Genomic DNA, 24,739 nt, shown 5'->3' with positions numbered 1-24,739 from the left:
ATTCTTTAAAAGCGTAAAAAAATGTTATTTGAATATGTTTTTGTTTTATCCCAGGTGTGAAATATGGAGCTGTTTCAGATTGTCCATAGCAGCTAACTATGATTTGTCTCATGTTCTGGCAGGGGTGTGATTTTGTCAGCTGAGGGTAGTTTATATTTGGAATTTGGGGACTCCTTAGAAGGTATAAAAATGCCAGAGCCCTAAGAGAGGCCATGACTATTGTTTCCACTGCTGCTGCAGCTGCTCCTGTGCTGCTCTTGTTGCTGGTTGCTGTTGGCTTTGGTTTTGATTTGCTGTGCTTTGTCAAGTGATTATGATCATGTGCAAAGAGATGAATAGAAGAAATTGGATATCATGTTTGCTAAGATTAACTCTTTCCACAAAGATGGACCCTGTCCCAAGGAACTCGATGGCCCTGATCAGCAGGAAGTAGTCTAACAATATCAAAGGCTCCTTCCCCCTCTAATCTTTCTCTCCTACTCAGGGGAGGTTGGAAGAGGTAGGGGTGGTGTGGGGAGGTAGGAAAAAGAGAATAAAATGGAGAATGTTGGGAAGAGGGTATAAGAGAGGGAATATAGGAAGAGACAACTAAAATTAAGGGCCATTTGAGGGGCAGTGTGGAAACCTAATACAGTAGAAGCTTCCTAGAATGTAAATATTCATGAAGGATATCTAAACAAAGTTAATACATAGTGGTGGAGACAGAGTCCCAACAGGACATTGCTCAAATGAAACTTTCTTTTCTTTTTTTTCTATCTTTCATTTATTTATTAATAAATTCATTCACTTTGTATCCCAGCTGTAGCCCCCTCCCTCGTCTCCTCCCAGTCCCACTCTCCCTACCACTTCTCCCCCTATACCAGTCCCGTCCCCTAGTCCCCTAATGGGTTACATTTTATTGAGTTCTTGGCCAAAGGGGTATCATTGGAATCTTCAAATAATCCAGGTTGTTGACAAGATTACAAGTTTGCTCTTAAAAAATTATGGCAAGATCCTATTGCTGAAAGCAACACCTAACAACTCATTGAATATGGAGAAGTTAAGTTGGTGCCTACATAGAGCACCTGTGGCTTGAGTATTTGGTACTGGTAGGTACTCAGTATGCTACCAACAGAGAACCAAAAACACCAACCCAGGTACCAATGCTTTGATCTACAATGGTGTACTGCCTGCAAGCTATGCTAGGTTAATGGTCACACAAGGCTTGAGGGAGTCACCTACCAATACCTGATCTAACTGAATGCCCGTTCAATGAGACAGAACCCATATTAGACATTGGTTTGATGACCAATAACCAGAAACTTGATAGCCCAGAGATCTAGGGTAAAACCATACACTACTGTTCTAAAAACAAAACAAAAACATAGCAATAAAATGACTGTTTATGGCACTCTGCTATACTCATAAATAAATGCCCTGCTCATCCACCATCAGAGAGACTTCCTCCTACAGCAGATGGGAACAAACACAGAGACCCACATCCAGACATTATGCAGAGAGTGGGAGACCTTGGAACAATTCGTCCTAATGGGGATGTCTCCATCAAATCTTCCCCTCTCAGAGCTCAAGTTCCTGTGTAGAAGACAGAGTATAGAGCCAGAAGTGATGGAGGACAACAAGAAAAAGGACTCAGGGTTTCAGGGACACCTGGCTTAGCATATATATTGTATCTGTTAAAACAGATGGATCCACAGAAAGTAGCTTCAAAGTGTTTTGTATAACGCTTTTTTTTTGTCAGAAGAGCATTGGCTCCCCTTATTTGACTTTCAACTCCCAGAAAACATAGGCTTAACTTCTTTGATTTATACCCATAATAAGGCAATTGATTAATGTGAAAGGCTGACTTTATGAGGCCTGTCCTGGAATGGTGTTAGAGATTGCTGTCATGAGAGTTATACTGCCACCACTCTTTAAAAAATGTCATTGGAAGAGAATCAAAGACTGGATAAATGACTGTTTCCTCATCAAAATACCTCTCAGCAGAACAGGGGATGTTAGCACAATGCTGCTTGGGGTTTGGTTCAGATGTTACATTGTAAGTGTGATTTGAATTGTTGCTAATTTGGTCCTCCCATTGGCAAAAATAATGCTCTTCAAGGCCATCACAAAGACACTGTCCTTGTGACTAAAGGAGAAAGCCTGGAGATGATGGAAATATAATTAGGGTCTGTTGTTGCTTTTTCCTTATCCAGAAGACATCACAGTCCAAAATGAAAGTCTCTTTTCTAGAATCAGGTATGTAAAGTAATTTTTTTAAAAAATGAGTCTGGTGTAGATGTGTAACTCAGCTGTGAGGTCCCGCACCTGCCTACACCCCCATTTAATCATAAGGTAGGAATAAAATGGAATGACTTTAAAATAGAACCCAGTGTACCTTGAATCTATCGTTTGGCTGTCATTGAGCATGGAGAAAAGCAGGAAGACTGATGCACGTCTGGGCTTTTCAGGAATAAGTATCTTTTTTTACTGCTATGTATGTGTACATGTGATTTGCTAGTCATCTGAGAACAGGCATTTGCCTCTGAAAGCTGCTGCCTCTCCCCTGCACCCGAGTTTCTTTCAAAGTCCTGCCAGGATTATTTGTTGGTATTTATTTACCTTTTCTCTTTCAGAGATAATATGGCAAAACACAAGACCACGGTTGTGCCTCTTCTCAAATCCTTTCATATTTAGAATATTTTTGTGTAATGAGAAAAAATTCAACATGAAATATCATGTCTTCTGGAAGGGTAGGGGAGCCTAATAGGATGGTGCTATCACCTGGCTTTTGAAAGAAGCTTAAATATGGGAAGGTCAATTTGCAAGCCTTGCATAATTTGCTGCTGACACCAAGCTGGGAAAGAAGCAAAGAATGTTTTGAACTTTGGGTTTGGGCACTTTTGTGGCAGATGGTGTCTTCAGCAGAATTCTACTGGAGGAGGGTAAGTGGACAACAGAGGGTATCTAAATAGAACACAGAAAGTCAAAGTGATAAAAACTTGGCCTCATTTTATGAGACCTTGTGCCAAAGCTTGGAACACCCATGTATCTCCATTCAAGCAGAAAGAGGTTCCCTTCTGAGCTGTGTGACAGGGATGACAGCTCACTTAAGCAGTCTGGGGGGACCATTTGTTGGGTAGCAGTCTAGGCCCTAGGGAACCTGCGCACAATTAGAAAGTATGCACGTCTGCATTATGGCCGTTCAGTGTTGCAGGAAAAGGGGTGTCTCCAGATGGGCTTGCACAGGCTTGTGGTAGGAAGTATGTTGTCAGACCCGTGTGGCCCGATCAAGACTGAAGTCTTGAAACTTACTCCAGGTGACGCAGTGCAATACCGAAGTCTGTGGTACAGCCTCATGTGTTAATACCTAAATGTTGCTGTCTGTCTGTTTTTCTAGCTGGATTTCAGATAAGAGCCAGAGACTCAGTTGCCTCAAAGATAAGGCACCACCCCGCTCTCATCCAACAATCATACTGATGAAGCAAATGCACTCAGGAGAATCATAGAACCCCTGAGATTTTTAATCAGGGGGGACATTCATTGGATCTATTCTCTCTTTAAGGAGGGAGGGGTTTGGCACGAGAGAGAAGCCAGAGTGATCTGCAAGGGCCCTCCCTCTGTATTACATCGCAGAGAGGCATCCAGAGGAAACTGCTTCTACGTGCTTCCAACATATACTGTCCATCAGCCTTGCTCCCCACAGCGGGGCTGTGCAGGGAGGAAGTTCAGGTCTTGGATGAGGAGTAAGAGCTTTGGAGCATCTCAGTCTTGTCTTAAGCTTCCAGCGAAGCGGAAAAAGCTTGCCAAAAGGTAGGGGACAATATTCAAGTTGTCTTGATCCTGGGCATCTTTTGTTTAATTTTAGACACACAGAAATTTTACGCTGATACTATGCAGAACTCCAATATATATTCTTTCACTTGTTGACATTTTACATCTCCTCCTCACCTTTTCTCCATACATGTGTAGACGCGTACAAGGCTGTGCATACACATGCCGACGTGCACACATACCCACGACTGAGGTTATTTTCCCAGACTTTGTGAGAGTAAGTTTCTGATCTTGAGAACTTTATCTCTGAATACTATCCTGTGTATTCCCTACAAATCAGCATATTTTTCTTATATAACTGTAAGACAAATGTCAAAAGGAAAGAAAAGGATAAGCCAGACTTAGACAGACAAATGTTACATATCCTCTCTCCCTCCCACTATGTGTGTTTGTGCAAAAATAAAGAGGATCATTGCTGCAAAGAAGGAGACTGAGGGGCCAGCTGAAGGACAGACAAGAGCAGCAGTAAGAAAGTATGATCAAGGTGTATGATACATTTGAATGAAAACTGCCCTAATGAAAATCCACAATGATGTGCAAGTAATATACAAGAATAAATTAAAATATTAAATTAACATACACAAGTAAATAAATTTGAAGAGGTAATTAATGTTGTCACAGTATTATCTAGTCTACAGTTGTTCTTACACTTTTTTGGTTGTCGGGAGAGACATGCCATGTGTCCGGGGAGCGTTTGTTCAGTCTCGTGGTTCCATCTTTGCGTCTTTTAGAGGACTGCAGCTTGGTTGTCTTGTGGCCACCTCTGCCTGTGAGCCTGTCTGGTGCTCTTCACACTGACACTCAGGTGTGTCCTTCAGACAGTGCAGGTCAAACATGACCACCAGTCATTTCTAAGTCCTTGCTTTGGAAAGAATGACGAGGACGAGATAGGTTTGTCTTGCTAACTGATGACGGAACTTAGGTCATCATTTGAACATCTATGAACTCTATCCGTGGTTAAGTTAGCAGTTTTTCTTTTTTGTATTTCAGAGGTATATTATGTGAAGATAGCTTGAGGTTATACTCATGACTTCAACACCTCCAGTGTTTCTGTAAATCAACTATTCTAGTTGTTCATGGTGTTTTCTCAGTGTATCATTCCATCGACATTTGTTATCTGGTTTGTAGGTGTTAGAAGAATTTCTACTTCTTTTAAGAAATTCTAACATATCTAATGGACTGTTGTCATTATTTCAATGTTCAGTTCACAATAATAATTACTGAATTTTTCCAGTGTCCTTGCAACGTCAAACTCTTTGTGACACAGTATTCTTAGAATATTTCTGTACTTTCTGGAACAATTTTAATTTCCCAAGCTTCATCCTTATAATCCATCATTTCCATGGATGCCTGGATTCTGTTCTAGGATGTGAGATGCAGGGATTTAGAAGCCAGGCACTGATCACTAGTCATACTCATTGCAACTGTAGAGTTATTGGTCTCTCAATGGACAGAGCTATGAAATAGATGAATGTTGGATTGTTTACATGTGTGCATGGTTCTTCTAATTCCCAATAAGTGTTATACTTTTATCCTTGATTTTTCTTTCTAATATTTATAATTTTCTTTCTTACTATTAGGAGTTGAGATTATGATTTCTCATAATGTATTTCCTTATTTGTTCCTAACTCTGAAAAAGAAGGTACTAACTGAATCCAACACCTGTCTACTTTTTTAAACCTCTTTAGCCTGAAGACATATATCCAGAAGTAATTTGCATTAGTTTACGTATTTCATTCAGTGCATTTGTTATTCATTTAAAATATTTTCAGTTCATTTTTGTCTGTTTGTTTTTCACCTTGTCCAAAAATGTCAGAAATGTACAAAAAGGTACACTCAGGCTTGTCAACGTGTTTTGTGTTTCTGGTCCATTCCAGTCTCTCATTTTTCTCTACTCATTTCCAGCAAGCACCAACCTCATCACTTTATAATTTATCTTTACTGAATTTGTTAGAACAACTGAGAAGATAAAATGATATTTTCTTTATACACAAAGCAGCATATTATGCATACTGTTTTATACTTTGCTCTTTTAATTCAATAATCTGCTGCATAATTCCCTCACTATCAATTTGTATGACTATCTTTCTAGTTTTGCAGTAGGGTGGAACACTGTTTAGCTATTCTCTGTTTATTCTCCTTTAAGCTATCTTTAATAATGTTCTAATGAAATAACCCATGACTTACCACATTTTGCATATATACTTTAATATAGAGGTGCAATTACAGGATAATTTATATATGCTAAAATTCCCTTTAATTAAGCAGAGGGGCCCAATTAATCTGTATTTACATGGGCAGTGATCAGAGCTCAGTTTCCCCACAGCCTTTCCAGCCAACTATGTTATGGTGCTTTTAATAGCTATGTCGATCACATATTGGTATGTTTTAAATGTGAATTTCCCCTATTACGAGTATAACTGAGGCTATTTTTATGTGCCTAAGTGATGTTTTATTAGCATCATGTCTTTTAATTGCTTGAGTCTTTTATTCATTTTTATATTGGCCTTTGCCTTATTCTCCCTTACTGTTAGAGAGGATTTTTGTATTGTTTTGTTTTTATATGTGTGGGCATGCGTGCCCACACTACTGTGCCCATGGGAAGGCTTGTAGAGGCTAGATGAAGCCCTCCAGCAGTGCCATATTTCCTTGAGGAAGGGTCTTTCATTTATCCTGAAGCTCGCTGTTTCAGCTAGGCTGGCCGGTCAGCACCTTCTGGGATCTGCATTTCTCTGTCTTTCACTGTGGTGTTGCAGGTGTATTCATCCATGCCCAGCTTTTTACATGGTGAAGTTGTCTATTTTTTTCTTATTATGTACTTATTTTACTATTTTCCAACCTTAGGACCAATATTATGTAAGTTAGGAATTATATATATATATATATATATATATATATATATATGTAAATGTTTTTAGTCTACTAAGTATTGCTGCTTCATGACTTTGAGTTTTAATTTCTACTACTTTCCTTTTATGAAATTGCTATTGTTTTCCTTCCAGTTAATTCACTGGGTATTTCCAAATGTTGTTCACATGTAGCATTCCCAAGTGCTTTTCCCATGTGCTTTCTTTCTTAGTTCCTTTTGTGTTGAGTTTTAAGTGTTATCTGTTGGATGATGGTTGTGCCTCATGATCAGTGAAGTGACCCTAAGGGCATGTGGTATTTAGCAAAGTGTGGAAGCACTGGATGGCTTCTGAAATGAGCTGTGAAAATCTTGATGTCATTAACAGGGCCTCTGTGATGGGCCGTAGAAGGTGAGAGGAACAGAAAGTGAAGTGAGAATGAGTAGGTAGACAGCTGCAAGTCAACCACTGTCTGGCTCTTCTTAGCGCCCTTCTTAGTGGTTTTAAGAAGAAGTGCATGATTTCTATGTCCTCTTCACTGCCAATTCATGACACACACATACATATATGTGACACAGAGAACAGACAAATACCATTGAGAGCATATTCTGAAACTATTGCTGAGGGAAAAGAAAAACTCAAGTTTGAAAGAGGGACAACACACACACACACTTCCTCTTTCTCTCTCTCTCTCTGTTTCACATACAGATATTCACAGTCTCACACAAACACCTATACACAAGTATTCACACATACACACATACTCACATTTACACACACATTCACACATGTTTACACCTACCCTCTATCCCTACCCACACTGATACACACACACACACACACACACACACACACACACACACACTCTTCTACCCTGCTCTTAATGTTTAATCAGAGAGGGCTGCTTAGAGACAGGAACAAAAGAAGTCAAGGTTATGTAATTACTGATTTTCTATGGAAAGAGGAAGAGAAAACTGTGAAAAAGTAGTAGTTTAAAGCAAAGCATGCTTTCCCATTGCCTCCACAGGCTTGGAAATGTGCACACATGGAATTAGGCAGAGCCAAATTTTTTGTGGGCAGTCTCTGATTCATTCTGCTCCTCCTGCACAGCTACTCTTGAAGATGATGTGTCAGAAGGAAGGTCAACACAACAGGTTGATTCGGGCTGTCATCAGAAGATTGCAGGAACGAGAGCCAAGTTTACTCCTTCTTTTGTCTGACAGTTCAGAACTGAGCATGTGCTATTTAAAAGAAACTGGCATGTATAAGTAAGTGGTGGAAAGCTCATGAAAATATAGATTTTCAAACAACAAGGAGGACCCAGGGTATCGAAGAAGAGATTGAGACTCATAGCCAAACTTTGGCCAGAGTGCCAGAAACCTTATGGAAGAAGAGGGAGATAGAAAGACCTGGAGGCCTTCCTGATGGTGAGTGCTCTCTGTCACGAACAATTCCACATTTGGCTAAGGCTGAGGATCTGGCTTGCTTCCATGTATGTGGACCTATCTGCATTGCCCATGTGGCAGGCCTGGGTTGGCTACCCAGAGGCTATTTATGCTGTGGGCTGGCTTTTCCCAGGGTCCGAGGATTGTTCAAGGTTCCTGAATAAACTGCATTGAAAAAAAAAAAAAGAAAAAGAAAGACCTGGAGGGGACAGGAACTCCACAAGGAGAACAACAGAGCCAAAATACCTGGCCCAGGGGGTCCTGCAGATACCAACTAATGACCATGCATGGAGAGGACCTAGACCCCCTATTCAGAGAAAGTTCATTGGCTGCTCAGTTTCCAAGTAGGTTCCTTAGTAAGGGGTATAGAGGTTGTCTCTGGCATGAACTCTGGCTGGTTCTTTGATCACCTCCCCCTGTGGGTTGCAGCCTTGCCAGGCCACAGAGGAAGACAATGCAGCCAGCCTTGATGAGACCCGATAAGCTAGGGTCAGATAGAAGGGGAGGAGGTTCTCCCCTATGAGTGGAGGGGCAGAGTGGGAGAAGAGGGAAAATGTGTAGGCCTGGGAGGAGATGAGGGAGGGGGCTGTAGCAGGGATACGAATGGAATAAATTGTAATAAATAAGTATATAAATAAGATTAAAAAAAGAAAACTATAGACTCTCTTATTTTGGGTTCCCAAGTTCTTCAGTGTACAGATGTTTGTACAGATGAGGCAGGACGAATCATACTGGATTGAAGGACTTAAGTCCTAAACAAGAGATTTGGAAGAAACAAACAAATAAAAAATCACATATGAATAAAGATATTCCATACCCTCACTCTAGACTCATCTCTCATTTTTATTCTTGACCCTCAAAATGTATATACTAGTCTTTATCTGGTTGAGTAGAGATTTTAATAAACTTTTAAGACTTTTAATGTTCTCATATAATTATAAATTCAAAATCTTATTGATACCAACTTAGCTCTGGGTTAGATGTGGTGGCATAGTCAAAATATATATAAACACAGAATATAGTGTCAGGTCTCAAACAATACTCATTTTCACAAGGATCACAACACAGACCAGCTGAGGAGGAGCAAACTTTCCGTCTTTTTGTTAGTGCTCTAACAAAGTACCTGAGGCAGGTAAAATGTAAGTGCAATAGGTTTATAGCGAACAGTTTGGGAGGCTGCAAACCTGAAGACCAGGGCGCTGCTTAGACTGGCGTCTGCTTCTGGCTCTCGTGGTTTGTCCCACCAAGAGGGATAGGATCATAGTAGAAGTGTGGACAATGGTAAGGAGAAGGGCATGGTAGACAGAAAGATAAACATTGGGGAGAGGCCTGTCTCTCTCTTTTTTAGCAGCCCACTCTCATGGGAACCAGCTAGGGAGGAGGTTGCCAGCCTGGCCATCTCCAGCAGTGTTTTTTGGCAGATAGAAACCCTGGTACATAAGCACATACAGTGGCGGGCACACAGGCTGCCCTTGACTTGTTCCTTCTGTCTCATCTCGCTTCAGTACCATTGTTCTTGTCACAAGTCTTCTCAGACTCCTCAAAATGTAAGCCTCCTAAAATGCCAACTCTTCACTGTGGCAAGGGAGTCCTTCCATCCCACCTTCCAGCTCTCCTCACGTTCACTTAAGTCATGCTTCCAAGAGGGAGGAACAACTAGAGTCATCCCCTACCTGGCAACAAGCTGAGCCGATAACTCACTATCTAGAATATCTTGATTGCTTTTCTCTCATGTTTCTCTTGCTTACATAAACTATTTTATATAGATGGTCTGGGTACCTGTCAATCAAGATTTATTGTATGCATGAGTCACCCAGGAATTTGTTAGAATGAAGATTCTAACTCCACAGGTCTGTAATTTCCAGCCAGTTCCCAGGCAGTGCTGGCTCTGCTGGCCTATACACGGCACAGTGATCTAGTAACTGGAACTGATGACACTGGTTGCTTTATTCCTCTCTAGAAGGCTCTGGGGGGCTTTGTTCTCTTAACTTCTGATTGCTCTCCTGTAAGTATGTGGATATGGTCTTCAGCCTTGAACTCCATTGTATATTTTGAGTAACTATAAAAAGTTTCCTTATCCAAGATTACGTAGCTGCACACATGAAACCTAGAAATAAGCCCATCCCATTCAATCTTTCTTCAACTTTTTTCACTAAGGGTTTTGACTAGTGCACTAGTATTATGTACTCTAGCTCAGTTTCAACACAAATTGCATGCTATATCAATAATAAATAATAATACATGAATTCACTAAGGTTGTGGAATATGCGTGCTATATCAATAATAAATAATAATACATGAATTCACTAAGGTTGTGGAATATGCGTGCTATATCAATAATAAATAATAATACATGAATTCACTAAGGTTGCAAATAACCATCTCCACTACTGATGACTTCCACCACATTATATTGTTAGGTTTCACGTATACTTAAATAGATCAGTACTAGTTTCAGTTTAACTCAGAGAAGCATAGAAAAAAAAAAAGTGAATGAGCCAAATGAGATTTACTTGTTTCTACTCCAAAGCTAATTTGCTAACTGAAATACTATTGCATAGTATATGTCATGATGGTAAGATCCTTTTAGTTTTAATCCAAGATAAACAGAAATAATTTCAGTAAGCAAGAAAAGTAGAGATACAACATGATATTCTCAAGGTGTAATGGAGACATTTCCTCCCAAATTATCTGGAGTATTTTCCAAACTTGCAGTGGATTGACAGAACTTCCAACAGATTCATGTTTTTGTTAGGTTTGAACCTCACACATTGATTGCGTATATCTAAGTGTTGTCATTACATGAAGTGATTACTCACAGAAGTTCACATTTCTCATTCCCCTGTTAAGTTAAAGTATGATCTGGGATTTGCCACTTTTAAAATGTGTGATGTTTTTCACTCTTAATTATAGAAAATTATTATAGAATTGAAGATCTAGCTTTACAATTGGTTTGGGAATGGTATGGCCAGAGTCTAACTGGCTTTTCTGGAGTGGCCATGAGATACTTTCAGGCTTGGTCCTGCTCATTCATGAGTCCTAGGAAGCTACATACTCAACCTGGGTAGCATTTCCCTCTATCTCAATGTTTGGGGTAATTGTACAGGGTTAGGGTCTAATCTCAAAATACTGTGGAAAACCCCCTCAGAAAACAGAATCATCAGGTCTGCATACTGCCATTTTGTACAGCTGATACTGGCTACAAATCTCCTAGCCTGACCTTAGACATTGGGAGACTTCTCTGGAGAAGGAAGACTTCTCAGGAGGTCCTGTCCAAGGCATAGCTGCTCCTGTAAATGTGACCCCATTCTGCTGTGCACCTCTCTGCCTGTGACCGGGCATTCGTTTGCCTTTAATGAGATTTTGCAGTGACAGGATTGGAACAGATTGCTGGCATTATGGCAGCCAGGATATTGTCAGGAGGAACTTGGCAGTGCTCATAGGTGTTATGATACTGGCTCTTTGCTCAAGGGCAAGAATATCGAAGGGAAAATAGGAGATGAGACAGACTGAAGGTGATGTCACAAAGGTTCCAAAGATGAAACCGGTAGCAGTAAATGCATGGGGAATGATTTGATCCTTATACACTTTTGAGCCCTTAGTGACTGAAGACATCGCCAAGAATTGCTTCAGTGATATTCCTTCATAAATCTGCATAATAATCTCTCAGCAGGGCTTTGGTGAAATTACAAGTATTCATTTACTAAATTGGGTTCAGTGTCTGTATCCTGCATGCCATATGAATATTCAGCTCAGTGAATGCCTCCCAAGCTATGTTGAAGTTAACACATAAGCTGAATATAACTCAAGTAGAACTCAAAATTGCATGCTTATTTTAACCCAACAGAGGTCCTAGTGCCTTAAAGAACTGGACCCCCACCCTTGCTATGTCAGTTAATACTTGTTCTAAAAAAGCCCAATGTAAAGCTTTTTCAGTATTTGAGTCTGATTTTTGGCATTAAGTGGTTTTCTTTATAACAGGGGATTAGGATAATGATACACAAAGCTAAGAATGGTTTCTTAGAACAGTGGCAGCTGCCAAGCAGATTCAGGAAGAATGTTTAATTACAGCGCTCAGTAATAACAACAAAGAAACAGTTCAATGAGAGGAAACAAGTCTACTCTGTGACAAAGGTCTGTGAGAGTGGAGGAGGGACCGCGCTCCACAGAGCATAGCACAGATAGTAATAGCTGTAACTGTCTTGGCAGTCAACGGGCGTTTTACCTTCAGTTTGAGCATTATTTCTTCTCAGCACAGCCCAGTTGGCACTCCAGGTTAAACAAGCAGAATTATACACTCTTTCTCCAAGGATGGCAAATCTTCTCTGGAAAATGACATTATTAATAATTCTTTGAGAAGAGTTGATCCCATCCACTTCTGTAGTACAAGAGCACTTACCTATGAGCTTGGCAGCCTGTGTTCCCATGTGTAACTCTATTCATTCTGCCACCTGCGACACTTCAGATAGCTGGTTACTCTTGCTGAATCCCTTTCAACTGTAAAGATTTCTGAGTGTAAAACATATTCTGAAAATACTCATTTTGAAACATTTTTGTTTGCACTATTTTCTATTCCCCTAAAGTGGTATATGACTTTAGCTGAACAGCCAATGGTCAAATGTAGTATGCAAGATTTTATTGCTGGAAAATATTTGTTTATACTTTTTATTTGGAAAGTAAAGTTCTAAATGTGTTTCATATACAAAATGCCTGTCAATAGAGCAGCATTATTTTTATCTTCATATTATAGGTCATTGGTTCTCAACCTTTCTGATACTAAGTCCTTTTAATATAGTTCCTCATGGTGTGGGGAACCTCAACTATAAAATTATTTTTGTTGCTTCTTCATAACTGTAATTTTGTTACTGTTATGGATTGTAATGTGAATATATGTGTTTTTGATGGTCTAAGATGACTCCTGTGAAAGGGTCATTTAATCTTCAAAGGGATCACTACCCACAGGTTGAAAACCACTGTTATAGATTGAAAATATGAAACTTCCAAGGTTGAAGTCACCTGTGCAAGATGATGGTGTTAATAATTAAACTGAGTTTCAAATGTATAGTTTTCTGGTTCTCTTCCCTTTAGGATAAGTTCTGGATGTGAGGCAAATATTCCAAGTCAACATCAACTTCATAAAGAGGAAATTACCTGTATCTCTAACTGACCATGTCCTCCATCTAGGAAGCTCTGGAATGGGGGAGAGGGGAGATAGGCTTGTTTTAAAGACAGAGCCTTGGATTTGAGAAGAGGTCAAAGGACAGAGATTCATTTTCATCTACTAATCAATTCCCTATGTCAATTTTCTCCCATATCCATGATTTTTATCACCATGAAACCAGTAGGACAGACAGGAGCATGAAAATCATACAGCACTTGTATATGGGAGGTGTTGGGGGGTGATCATCAAGGGACTGAAATAAAAAACAGAAAAGCATAATCTTTCTTGCATGGGTCTTGACAATGAGAGGAAGTTTGAAGTCACTACAATGATTCAGTGAGTGTCTATTCCAAAAGATACATTTTAGCAGATACTGTATGTGTGGATTAGAAGATGAGAAAGTTGGATATAGACTTGTTTTAATGGTATCAGATAAATCAAATCTGGGGAGAAAGAACTTAGTAGTAGTTATCAAAAGATATGAATAAAATGTCTAGAAGGAGATCCATTGATCTCAGGGGATGGGGTGTCAAGATATGATCATCCATAGGGATGTCATTGGGGAAGCTGAGCTAAAATCTGCTTAAGGATATATCAGAAATTTAAAAAAGATTCCCCCAACGTGAAATTAGGGTGTGTGTGGATTTTTCTGTAAAGAAGCTAGAATTAGACAATTCTTCTCCATCAAACATGACAATTATATGTAATGGAACTAGCTGGTGAAGACAAGCAATGAGGATAAGAGTCTTGAAAGCAGAGAAACGACTTGAGATGCCCAATGCACAACCTAGGACTTACCGACTATACCAGTGTTGGAAAGGAAGCTTTGCCAATCGGCCTGGAGGAAATGGGGCGGCCAATGGAGTAAGAATGTTTTACCTTTTGCATTTGCTTCTAACATACCCCAGAGGGACTGTAGGGCTGCCACAAAGTTTAAAGTGAAAATGTCTTTATTTTTAATTTAGTAACATCTAAGCTCAATTTTAGAGGAAAGTCTTTATATACACAGTATTAGGAAAAAAGCAACCACATTTTTTGTGAAGGTGCCCCTGTCACACTATCTGGAAGTAAAAAATACATTTAAAAATAATAATCTAGTTCTAATAATTTTTGTCCATCTCTATTTTCTTTACAAATTTAAGTGCTACTGTGATTTGAAGTGAGCAAATGTAATGAGATGTGAACCAGGAAGTAAAACATAATGGGCCATTAGCAGAGGCTCTAACAGCATGTTCCAGGGACGGCAATGGTGTTCACAAAGTCAGATGACTAAATGGGACTCCTCTGTCCACATCTCTACAAGCCTCCCGTTAAGGGTGAATCAAAGAGGTGATCATTGGAAATGCGTGTATCCAGGGTGAGATGGCCTTCACTCTGCTCTGCTTAGCTGCCTAACGGAGCATGGAGCTCAGCCCCAAGCAGGTCAGAGGAGGATTTATGGTCCTTGGTGATTTCACTTAGATTACAAACAGTACCCTGGTTTCAGGGACAGCATTTAATCAGAGTCCTGGAGTTGCAGTGGCAAGGAATGAAGGTGGGGAAATGCACCCTGAGGCCAGAACACCTTCAAATGAGTTTACTTGAGTTATTTTATTTAAATGATCTTGCTTAAGCAGACTTTCTTGATACACCTGTGAGACAAATGACTTTAAGAGAATTTTTAAAAATAAGACAAAATAATAGTGTTTGCTTCAGCTTCTTCTCTAGAGTCTTCTCCTTCCCAGCTAAGGTAATTTTCTGTCTGGGTTATTAAATTAGTAAGCAACCATGAACCATAGGAGACACTAATGGAATTCTTTGGTTTAGAAGGCAATGGCAGTTTATCTTGGTTTCCCATGCTTAGATTCTGATGTACTAAACTGTTACTTATAAACTCTTTCTATATGAAACGCTGGACAGCACAGCCTTGCCCACCTTCCCTTGTTGCTTTAATTAATTTAAAGCAGTTACTACTTTTTCAATCAGGTAACTATACATTTTCATTAAAACCCATTTATGTTCCTGTCACCATCCACATAACTTGTTTTAGCTAAAAGAATTTGACCATGAACGATAACCATGAAAATTGGTTGAGGAACAAGAGAAACAACTCATATTCACATTTAGTTCCATTTCAGTAAGCAGAAGTTAGACATGACCTCAGAAGAAAAGCAATGTTTTAAGAAATAAAGGAACAGAAACTTTCTGACTCCTTAGAGAAAAGACATAATCCTGACTCAAATTTCCCCCGACTGGTGACAGCTTTGTATAGGTACTCATTTTGCTACCTATAAACTAGGAACAATCCCACTCTACATTCTGCTAAGAGTAATTAACATGTACATAGGCTTTAAGGTCATGAGATTTAAAATATCCTGAAGGAATTACAATGTGAAGGATTTAGTCATTTCAAATGAACTCCCTGAAGTTACAGTTTACAATGAATTTATTAAAATGTTTTAAGCATCTAGCAATGTGTTCTGAAAGAGTTTCTGATGAAAGGCTGATGTTTACTTTGATGACTAAGAAGGCACGGTAATATAAGCCTACAATTTAGCTACTAGGGAGGCTGAAATACCAGAATTGCAAATTCAGAACTACCTAGGCAGCCAAGCTAGTTCAAGGGCATCCTGGGAAAATTAGCAAAATCATGTCTCAAAATCATAACAGTGAAAAAAGGAGGCAAGTGGATAGGTAACTGGCAGAGCTCTTGCCTTGCATGTGTGAAGCCATGTGCTCAATCCCTAGCACTGAAAAAGAAAAAAAGGTTCATTATATTAGTTTTCACTTAAAACACGGCCATCCTTATATTGTTCATAACCAAGGATCCACTATTCACAAAGTCTGGTTCTTTTCTTTTTTCTTTGTATCTTTTACCCTTCTTTTGGGGTAGGTTCTTACCTTATAGACAAGCCCAGGCTGACCTCAAATTGTCTACTTTACCCAGGTCATCTTCAAACTCCATTTTCAAGCCCTAGCTTCTGGGGTTCTGGTGTCACAGGCATGAGCCACCACATCCAATTTTATTTTTATTAATCTTAAATGATACTTGTTTATATGTGGGGAGAATTCTGTGTGTGTGCTGTTATTTAAAATTATGGTGTATCATTAGCTCTCCCATTCAAGTGGAAAAAAAAGTGTTATCCATCTGTGTTTCAGGCATCATGCTTGACCCTAAAAATACATTGAAGAAAAAAAAAACATACACACACACACACACACACACACACACACACACACACACACATATATATATATATATATATATAGAGAGAGAGAGAGAGAGAGAGAGAGAGTCCAGATTCAGGCTGTCATGAAGATGTTTTGAGTTTCTACATTTTATGACAGAAGGAAGACCTATAAAAATGTCAATGAAGGATTTGATGCCAAAAATCAACAAAAGAGAGCATTGATTGACGTGCCCTAGACTTTTTGCTGAATTCTAGGATATAAACTCAAAAATGGAATGGCTTGGTCTGCTGCTGGATGAAACAAAGTTCACAATGTGGTGTAAGTTCTTCTTTTGCCTCTTTGTTTCTCTGGTGCTTTCCTACTACCTCTGGAGCTTCAAAACCAAGACTAACATAAACAAGACAACCGTGAGTTTCTTTGAACCATGTATGTAGGACCTAACCTCTAGAAAAAATTTTGAATCCTTAAATGTTGGGATCTTACAGATGGTTCTGTCTTAATTACTTATCTGTTGTCTTGACCAAAGCAACTTATATAAGAAAGCATTTAATTTTGGGCTCACGGAGGGCTAGAATCCCTAACCATTCTGGCAAGAGCATGGAAACTGACAGACAGCTAGGTATGTAGAGAGGTAGGCATGGTACTGTAGCAGTAACTAAGAGCTTATACCTGACCCACAAGTATGAGAGAGAGAGAGAAAGAATGAGAGAGAGTGTGTGTGAGGGGGAGAACAGAAAGCTAATTGGGAATGATGTGGACTTTTTAAACCTTAAAGCCAACCCTCAGTGACACACCTCCTCTGACAAAGACACACCCACTAATCCTTCGCAGATACTGGGAACCAAGCATTCAAGTATATGAGCCTACAGGGACCATTCTAATTCAAACAACCACAGATCCTCCATCTGAAAGGTGAATCTGTTAAAGGGTTCTCAAGACTGCAGACATATTTGTCAACCTTCATATGAGACATCATGTCCATCCAACTTTAAGGAAAATAATGGAGCATACTGTATACTTGTAGTGACATTCTCAATGTCGACAATCAAAAGAGGAGCCAAGTTGCATGCAAAAGTGTAGCTTGTTCTCTTTGAAAAAGTATGATTGGAAGTATTTCCTCTAACATCCTCTAGCAATTCTGAGATCTCTTGAGATGCCATGTTACATTTTTCCTTCTTCTGAGGCAACCCTGACACTTTTTTAAATAAAGATACTGGGAGAGTTGTAGAGACCAAAAAAGGTTTCCCACTTCTTTGATGTCATGCCCTGGATTTATTTAATGTAATCTGGGGCATTTAGAAGCAGTAAGTTGTCTCAGTACACTTGGGGCTTCTTGCTGGATACTCCTGGTACCATTTACCTTGTTAATTTGCTCTTAATGAGTTCATCAGCAATGATTTAATACAACTTTGAGGAACAGCTTTCTTTAATCTTTAATTCGCGACAGTTCCCCTTCTATTTGGCAGTACATTAATGGAAATGGAAAATTGCCTCATTCTAAATGTCAGAATAATACCGCACCAAAAACAATTCAGTCATGTCTTTCAAACCACGCACATATGGTTCATCAGCAAATGTCACAGTTCTACTTCCCCTTCCCCCATGCTCCCGTCCTGCCTGCACCTTCCCTCCTCATTTGCTTTCCACACGCCTGTGTCTGGTAACCGTGGTTCCCATTAAGTTTCTTACTTCTTTGCAGAAGCTTGATCTCTCCTGTCATTTGTATTTGCTAATGATCCAGGTCTCATGACACCACATTTGTGTAGATCTTGGAAATGACAGAGTTCACAGATCAGGTGACAGCAATTACTTTTAGTGTTATAAATGTCTTTCATCTGCTCTCAAAATTAAAAAGAAGAGTTATGTGAAGTTTCCTCCAAATATTTTTTTTGTGCATAATTTTTGACTCCCTCAATGAAATCATGTTCCCTACTGTACCTACACCAGGCCATTGCTTTCTTTCTCCTAGCACCGTGACCATGCAAGCTTCTTTAGAAGATTAATGCTTTTGTTATGAATGTCTTAGTTGTGATTTATGGACAGGTCCATAATGCCAGCGCCTGGTAAGCACAGTTTCAGTTGGTCTAAAGATTACTAACTTTTAATTGCAGGTCTTAATTCATTAACACTCAAATGGCAATTCAATAATGTTCAAATTTAGTCTAGAAAGTGAACTACCCAAAGACACAGCAACTTCCAGAGTTATTGATCAAATATGAGATGCAATGGTTACCCTCTGCATACTATTTGAAACGATAGATTTCTCTTCCTGGGAAGAACTTTTCAGATAATATCTGAAAGAAACACTTACGGCCTTCAGAATAGTCACTCTCAATGATTTTATGTATATACATATATAAATATATGTATATATGTATTTTATGGTATATATTTGAAGGTATATATATTTATGTGTATATATTTATGTATTAATTTTCAGAACACTTGCCTGACACTGGAATTTTGAAGCTTAATTAGCTTGGGATATTTGCCTTCTATTTTTTACTAGAAACCCAACTCATCTGTGAAGTATGGTACATTAATTCAAGTCAAAAATTTTTCTCTTTTTTTAATAACATTTTTATTCTTTGAAAGTTTCCTAAACCTATATTCTGTAGACTCACTTGGTTAAGCTGAAATTGTTCTGAAGGGAATTTATGGTTTTGCATTAAAGAGGTTAGTTCAGAAGGCACATAGAATAGTACCCAGTTTCTATTTCACCTCTTCATCTAGCTAGTGTTATGACAATCTTTCCCAGTCTTACTCTGGATGTACTATATAATATTGTAATAAGGATGTGTTCTCATATTTTATTAAACATATACTATGTGACAGATGCTTTACAAATGTTATTGAGTCTAATTGTCTCAAAGAAAATGAATCGATTTGGAAACAGTTTTCCTGGGGTTTCAAATGATGTCATTTACAGAGATGGTATATGTGAGTTGTGTTTGGAGTAGAAATGACCCCTATTGGTCCATAGGGAAAACTATTAGGAGGTGTGACCTTGTTGGAGAAGGTGTGGTCTTGTTAGAGGAAGTGTGTTTTAGTCATTTCCTGCTGCCTATGGATCAAGATGAAGGAGATGTAGTACTCTCAGCTCTTTTTTTAGCACCATGTCTGTGTGCATGCCACCTTCCTGCTGTGATAATACGGCCTAGATCTCTGAAGCTGTAAGTCAGCCCCAGTTAAATGTTTTTCTTCGTAAGAGTTGCCCTGGTGGTGGTGTCTCTTCACAGCAATAGAAATCCAAACTGAGTCTCCAACTGTCTTATTTGTCATTTACCTTACAGTAAGAAAGAATGGAGGAGGAACACCATCATGCCCTAGCCTGTGTGTAGTAGAAACGGCTCCTTCTCCAATGCTTCCCTGCAAAGGACACTGAGGGAGGTGTGTCTGTCCTAGAGGTGTGTCTGTCTCGGCTGATAGCTGCTACTAACAGCAGGACATAGTGTGTGCATCCGAAGCTGGTGTAGTCCTTTACCTGTTGACTCCTACCTTCCACAATCTTTCGATGCTACCTACAGCAAGTTGAGGTGCCCATCCACTTCCCTGCGATGACCGTTTGAACCTAATAAAAGAATATACATACTTTTCTGTATACCTCTGTTTCTGATTATTTTAGATAACCGAGAAACTCATTAAAAGTAGAAATTTTTTTTAGGTTAAAGTGTAAATACTGAAGTTTAAGATGGTATGACCACATTCTGTGGAGGCAGTGGAATCTGCCGACTCCTGAGGTGACCAGAACACTGCAAACAAAGTGGCCTAAGGTAATGCCGTCTTATCCTTATAGAGCCATACCACTTTATAATGAAGGTTATTAAAATATATATTTGGGTAGGAGCATTGAAACGATGTGTTTGTCCATACTAACTTGAACTATCGGAATAACTTTCTGTCATTTGGCATTTGAATAGTCTTTTTTTCTCCACAGCTTTCTGACATTACCTCATTCTGCAGATTTTTTTTCTATACTATCAGTTAAGACTGACCAGGAATAAAAAATAAAAAATAAACCAGGCTATGCTTGAAGCATATTCCTATAATATGACCCCTGGGACTTATTCTAAGAACCCCCTAAATAAGGGATTCCTTGGAGTCTACCTGAACCCTGCTGAGGCACCTGAGCTGACACCAAGGCCTCTCTCTAAAACCACGGCAGTCATGACTTTGCCAGACCCTTCCTATGGACTTTAGTGTTTTGTTTTGAAGTTATAATCCTGTTACACTCTGTTACTTTCCTTAGATGTCCCTTGTTCTGGGCATTCTGTGTGATATACATTTTAGTTTTATAACACATTTGGTTTTATAACAGATTTGTTTATACATTATTAATTCATGGGTGCAGTAAAACACAAAAATGTACTTGTTTGCTTAGAACTTTCTAAATCTGTTTAAATGATGTTCACTGGACCCTGTGGATGCATCTGGCCTGTCCTCGATTTGTCCTTTGAGAACAGAATTCAAGCACCACATGAAGACATTAGGTTGTCTTCATGTTCCACCTTTTCCTTATTCTGTAAAGCATTTGTAAAGTTTCCCTGTAGGGCTGCATGGTTGTGAGTCTTCAGCCCTAGTTTGTCTAGCAAAAGATGCTCAGTAAATGTTAGCTGGCTCTCAGCTGAGCTAACCACTTTGGATTTTCTTCATCTAAAACCTTCCAACCCTTCTCTTTTTCTGAATTGTTCACCATGAGATGAGACCTTGTTTTTTCTTTCTTTTGAGATCTGTGACTTACAGATTGAAGGTCATTTGCCTGGTTGTGTGCCTGTCCTCTCCCCATTCCCCGAGATGAACTTTAACAAAACCAACTTAATAAAGGGTTTATTTTACCCAAAGTTCAAGGTACAGTCAGTCATGGTAGGAAGGTAAGGCAGGCAACCCGAGCAGCTGACCACATGGCATTCACAATGAAAGAGCAGAGAACAAGGAATGTTTTCTTTACTTACACAGTCCAGGACTTCTGCCAGGAAAATGGTGCCACCAGCAAAAATGTCTTCCCATCTCAATTAACACAATCAAGACAATCTCCCACAAGTGTGCCTGTTGGCCCATATCCCAGATGATGCTACACTCTGGTATATTAACAACACTAACCATTGCACTACCCTTTTTGAGTTTTTCTAGGCACCGAGACCCAATTAAGGCTACAGAGTCCTGGTGCTTTTATATCCCCAATAGCATTCTCTCCAAATGCTTGATGTCAACCGCAGTAAAGAACAAGTGACGAGTAAGCTCAGGGTCTGCCAGCTCTGGTCACAGCAACAGTAATAACAGTAAGAGAACAAAGAAATGTCAAAAGGTGTTTCTGAGTGATAAATTCTTTTTTTTAATCTAGAAATACAGACAGCAATTATTGAGTGTACCCATGGTCAGTGATAAGCTAATATATCACCAAGCATTTGAAAGATATTTAAACAGTCAATTGTATAGGTAAATTATTTGTTGGCCCAGGCTAATCAAGGAGAATGACAGACAAAAATTGTTTGCCTTAATTAAGAGGAAACTTGATTGTCTTTTTGAGGTCTTTATAAATTTGATTGACATACTTGAACTATGTTTTCACTCATGTAGATACACATAAGGAGAGCTTTGTGATATCAAGTGTTGACAAAGGTAGGATTTAACACACACATACACACACAGAAAGAGAAAGACACAGAGAGAGAGAATTCATTTTCTGCTTATTTCCCTTACCAGAAAGAAGATCAGGTGCCAAAATTAAACAATAATATGTCTTGTGATGTTTGTTAGGAACTTGCTAAAACTAGCTCATGAATGAGAAGTCAGAAACTTAGTCTAATAAACATTTTTAAGAGCAGAGTTTCAGGTTACACCATGAAGTGTTGGGGACACACCCACATTTTGGACCTTTGGGAACCTATCATGTTACATAAGTTCTCTGGCTGTGGATAGTAGCACGCAGTGGGCAGAGGTTCTGTGGGAGCCAGGGGACATAGATTCCCATTCCCCTCTGAATCATGAATGAGAGATGTGCTAGGTTCATCACAAAAGCCAATGGAGAAGGACCAGTGAATAAGTTCAAACATCATGGAACTAGCCAAGTCAAGGGAGTTAAGGTTTAAAATATAGTAAGTACATAACTTCTAAGATTGTCATACCAGATACCACCGCTTATTAATTTGAAACCTCAGTAGATTACACTGTCAGATTTCTGGAGGCTAGAAACCAAAGAGTAAGGCATTAGCAGAGTAGTACTCCATCTGAAATCCCTAAGAAAAAGCCATTTTCTATTCTGGTTGCTGATTGGTTAGCTCTAGGCCAGTGGGAGAGCCAAATTGTATCAATCTGTATCCACTTTTCACATAACCTTCTTTTCTATGTTTGTCTCTATGAGGTTCTCGCTGGATTTGAGGCCTGCACATCCTAAGCCATGATGGCCATATGGCTTTTACAGAGATCATCGTATTTATAATACTCTGTGTCATGGTATACAACTGTTTTAAAATGCAGGCCATGAAACAAGGAGATATGGGAGAGTTTGGAGGGTGGGAAGGAAAGGGAGAAATGTTGTAATTATAATCCCCAAATCAAGGAAAATAACTTTTGGTCACAACAACAACAAAGCAAAGTATGCAGTGTTTGGCTTCATTTTGTTTCCATAAGTTTGCTTTAGAAGTACCCACACTGTTAAATGTGCCAGTACCTCACCACTTCACGTTGCTGAGTTATATTTCATTTTGTGTATAATCTGTTTCTCACTGATAGTCTGTCACTTCTAGTTTCTGGATTGTATCAATAAAACTGCAACGAATACTTAAAAAACATACAGTGCCTAGATTCGGCCAGTTTTAATAGATTGACTGATTGACTCATTCAGCAACTATTCACTGAAAGCGCGCCAACAGTAGCGCTGGACAGGTAAGACACTGTTATTAACAGACACAAGTGCACCTCCCTAAGGCTCACAAGTAACTTCCATGGGGAGCTAGTGATGCGGACTGGGCCTTAATTCAGAGGCTCCTAAAGCATAGTCATCAATACTTTTATCATTTGTATTTATTCAGTATGAACTTCTAATAAGTAAACATTCGTTTATATTTATGGAACTACTGCATGCACTTTGTTAGTACAGAAATGTGAAGTTTAAATGAAACTATACAATAAAAATAAAAATTATTTCAATGTCATCTTTTGTATTAGTCATTTTTGCAAGGCACCCTGGATTTCCAAAAATCTATCTAAATGCATGCTGTATTTCAAGTCTTGGGAACAATATCGTAGTTCAAGATCAGGGTTTCTTAAACCCTAAACTTTAAATTCATATCTCTAGTATGTTAAGATTTTTTTTTTACACAACTCTATCTTGCAGGTATATAAAGCTGTCATATAAGTTAAATTTGCTGATAAATCATAAATAAATTTGATTAATTTTTATTAATGTTTAATTCTCCTACTTGAATAGTAATGAGATGGATGTGCTTACTTACTTTTGCATAAGTAATTAAACCTTGGAGTTCAAATATGCAACTACCCTGTGGCCTCTGGTAGGCTGAATACTTGCTAGTGGAAGGCTATCCATCCAAGCGTAGGTGGGAAGCATATATCGGAGTTAGTGGGTTAAAAAAAAGAGGGCATGAAGTTCAATAAGTATGGAAGGGAGGGTGGGTTCTGGAGGCTGCAGGAGGGGTGAATATGATCAATACACATTGTTCAAAATTTTTGAAGAACAGTTTTGTTTTGTTTTGTTTTGTTTTTTGTTATTTATGGACAGAGAGCATTTAAATTTATTTCTTTAAACTTGGTTGACCCTGTGATTTTATAATCATTGTTGCTGAGAATGTCACATCATAGATGCAAAATGGAAGAACTATGTTCTGGACCATTTTAAAAGTTATATGAAATGTTGTAATAATTTCAAACTAAAATGCATTTAACAATCATTTTTATGAAACTCAAGTCAGCAACTCAAAAAACAACTGTGATAAAAAAAGATATTCTAGGGCTGGAGGGATGGCTCAGAGGTTAAGAGCACTGGCTGCTCTTCCAGAGGTCTTGAGTTCAATTCCCAGCAACCACATGTGGCTCACAACCATCTATAAAGAGATCTGGTGTCCTCTTCTGGCGTGCAGGTGTACATGTAGACAGAACATTGTATACAAAATAAATAAATCTTAAAGAAAAAGCAGAAAAAAATTATAAAAAAAATATTGTACACTACTGCCAGGGAAGTGGTTAGGCTGGTTGCAGAGCTTTACCTCCTCCTCCTCTCCACCAAATCCCATCCTATAGTCTCACCCAAGTTCTGCTGTAGCCTTCTCTTCCTGTCCGCACCAGCTCTA

Source organism: Meriones unguiculatus, chromosome 10 (genome assembly GCF_030254825.1).
Source record: "Meriones unguiculatus strain TT.TT164.6M chromosome 10, Bangor_MerUng_6.1, whole genome shotgun sequence".
NCBI classification, from domain to species: Eukaryota; Metazoa; Chordata; class Mammalia; order Rodentia; family Muridae; genus Meriones; species Meriones unguiculatus.
Note: the sequence above shows the minus strand (reverse complement) of the source record.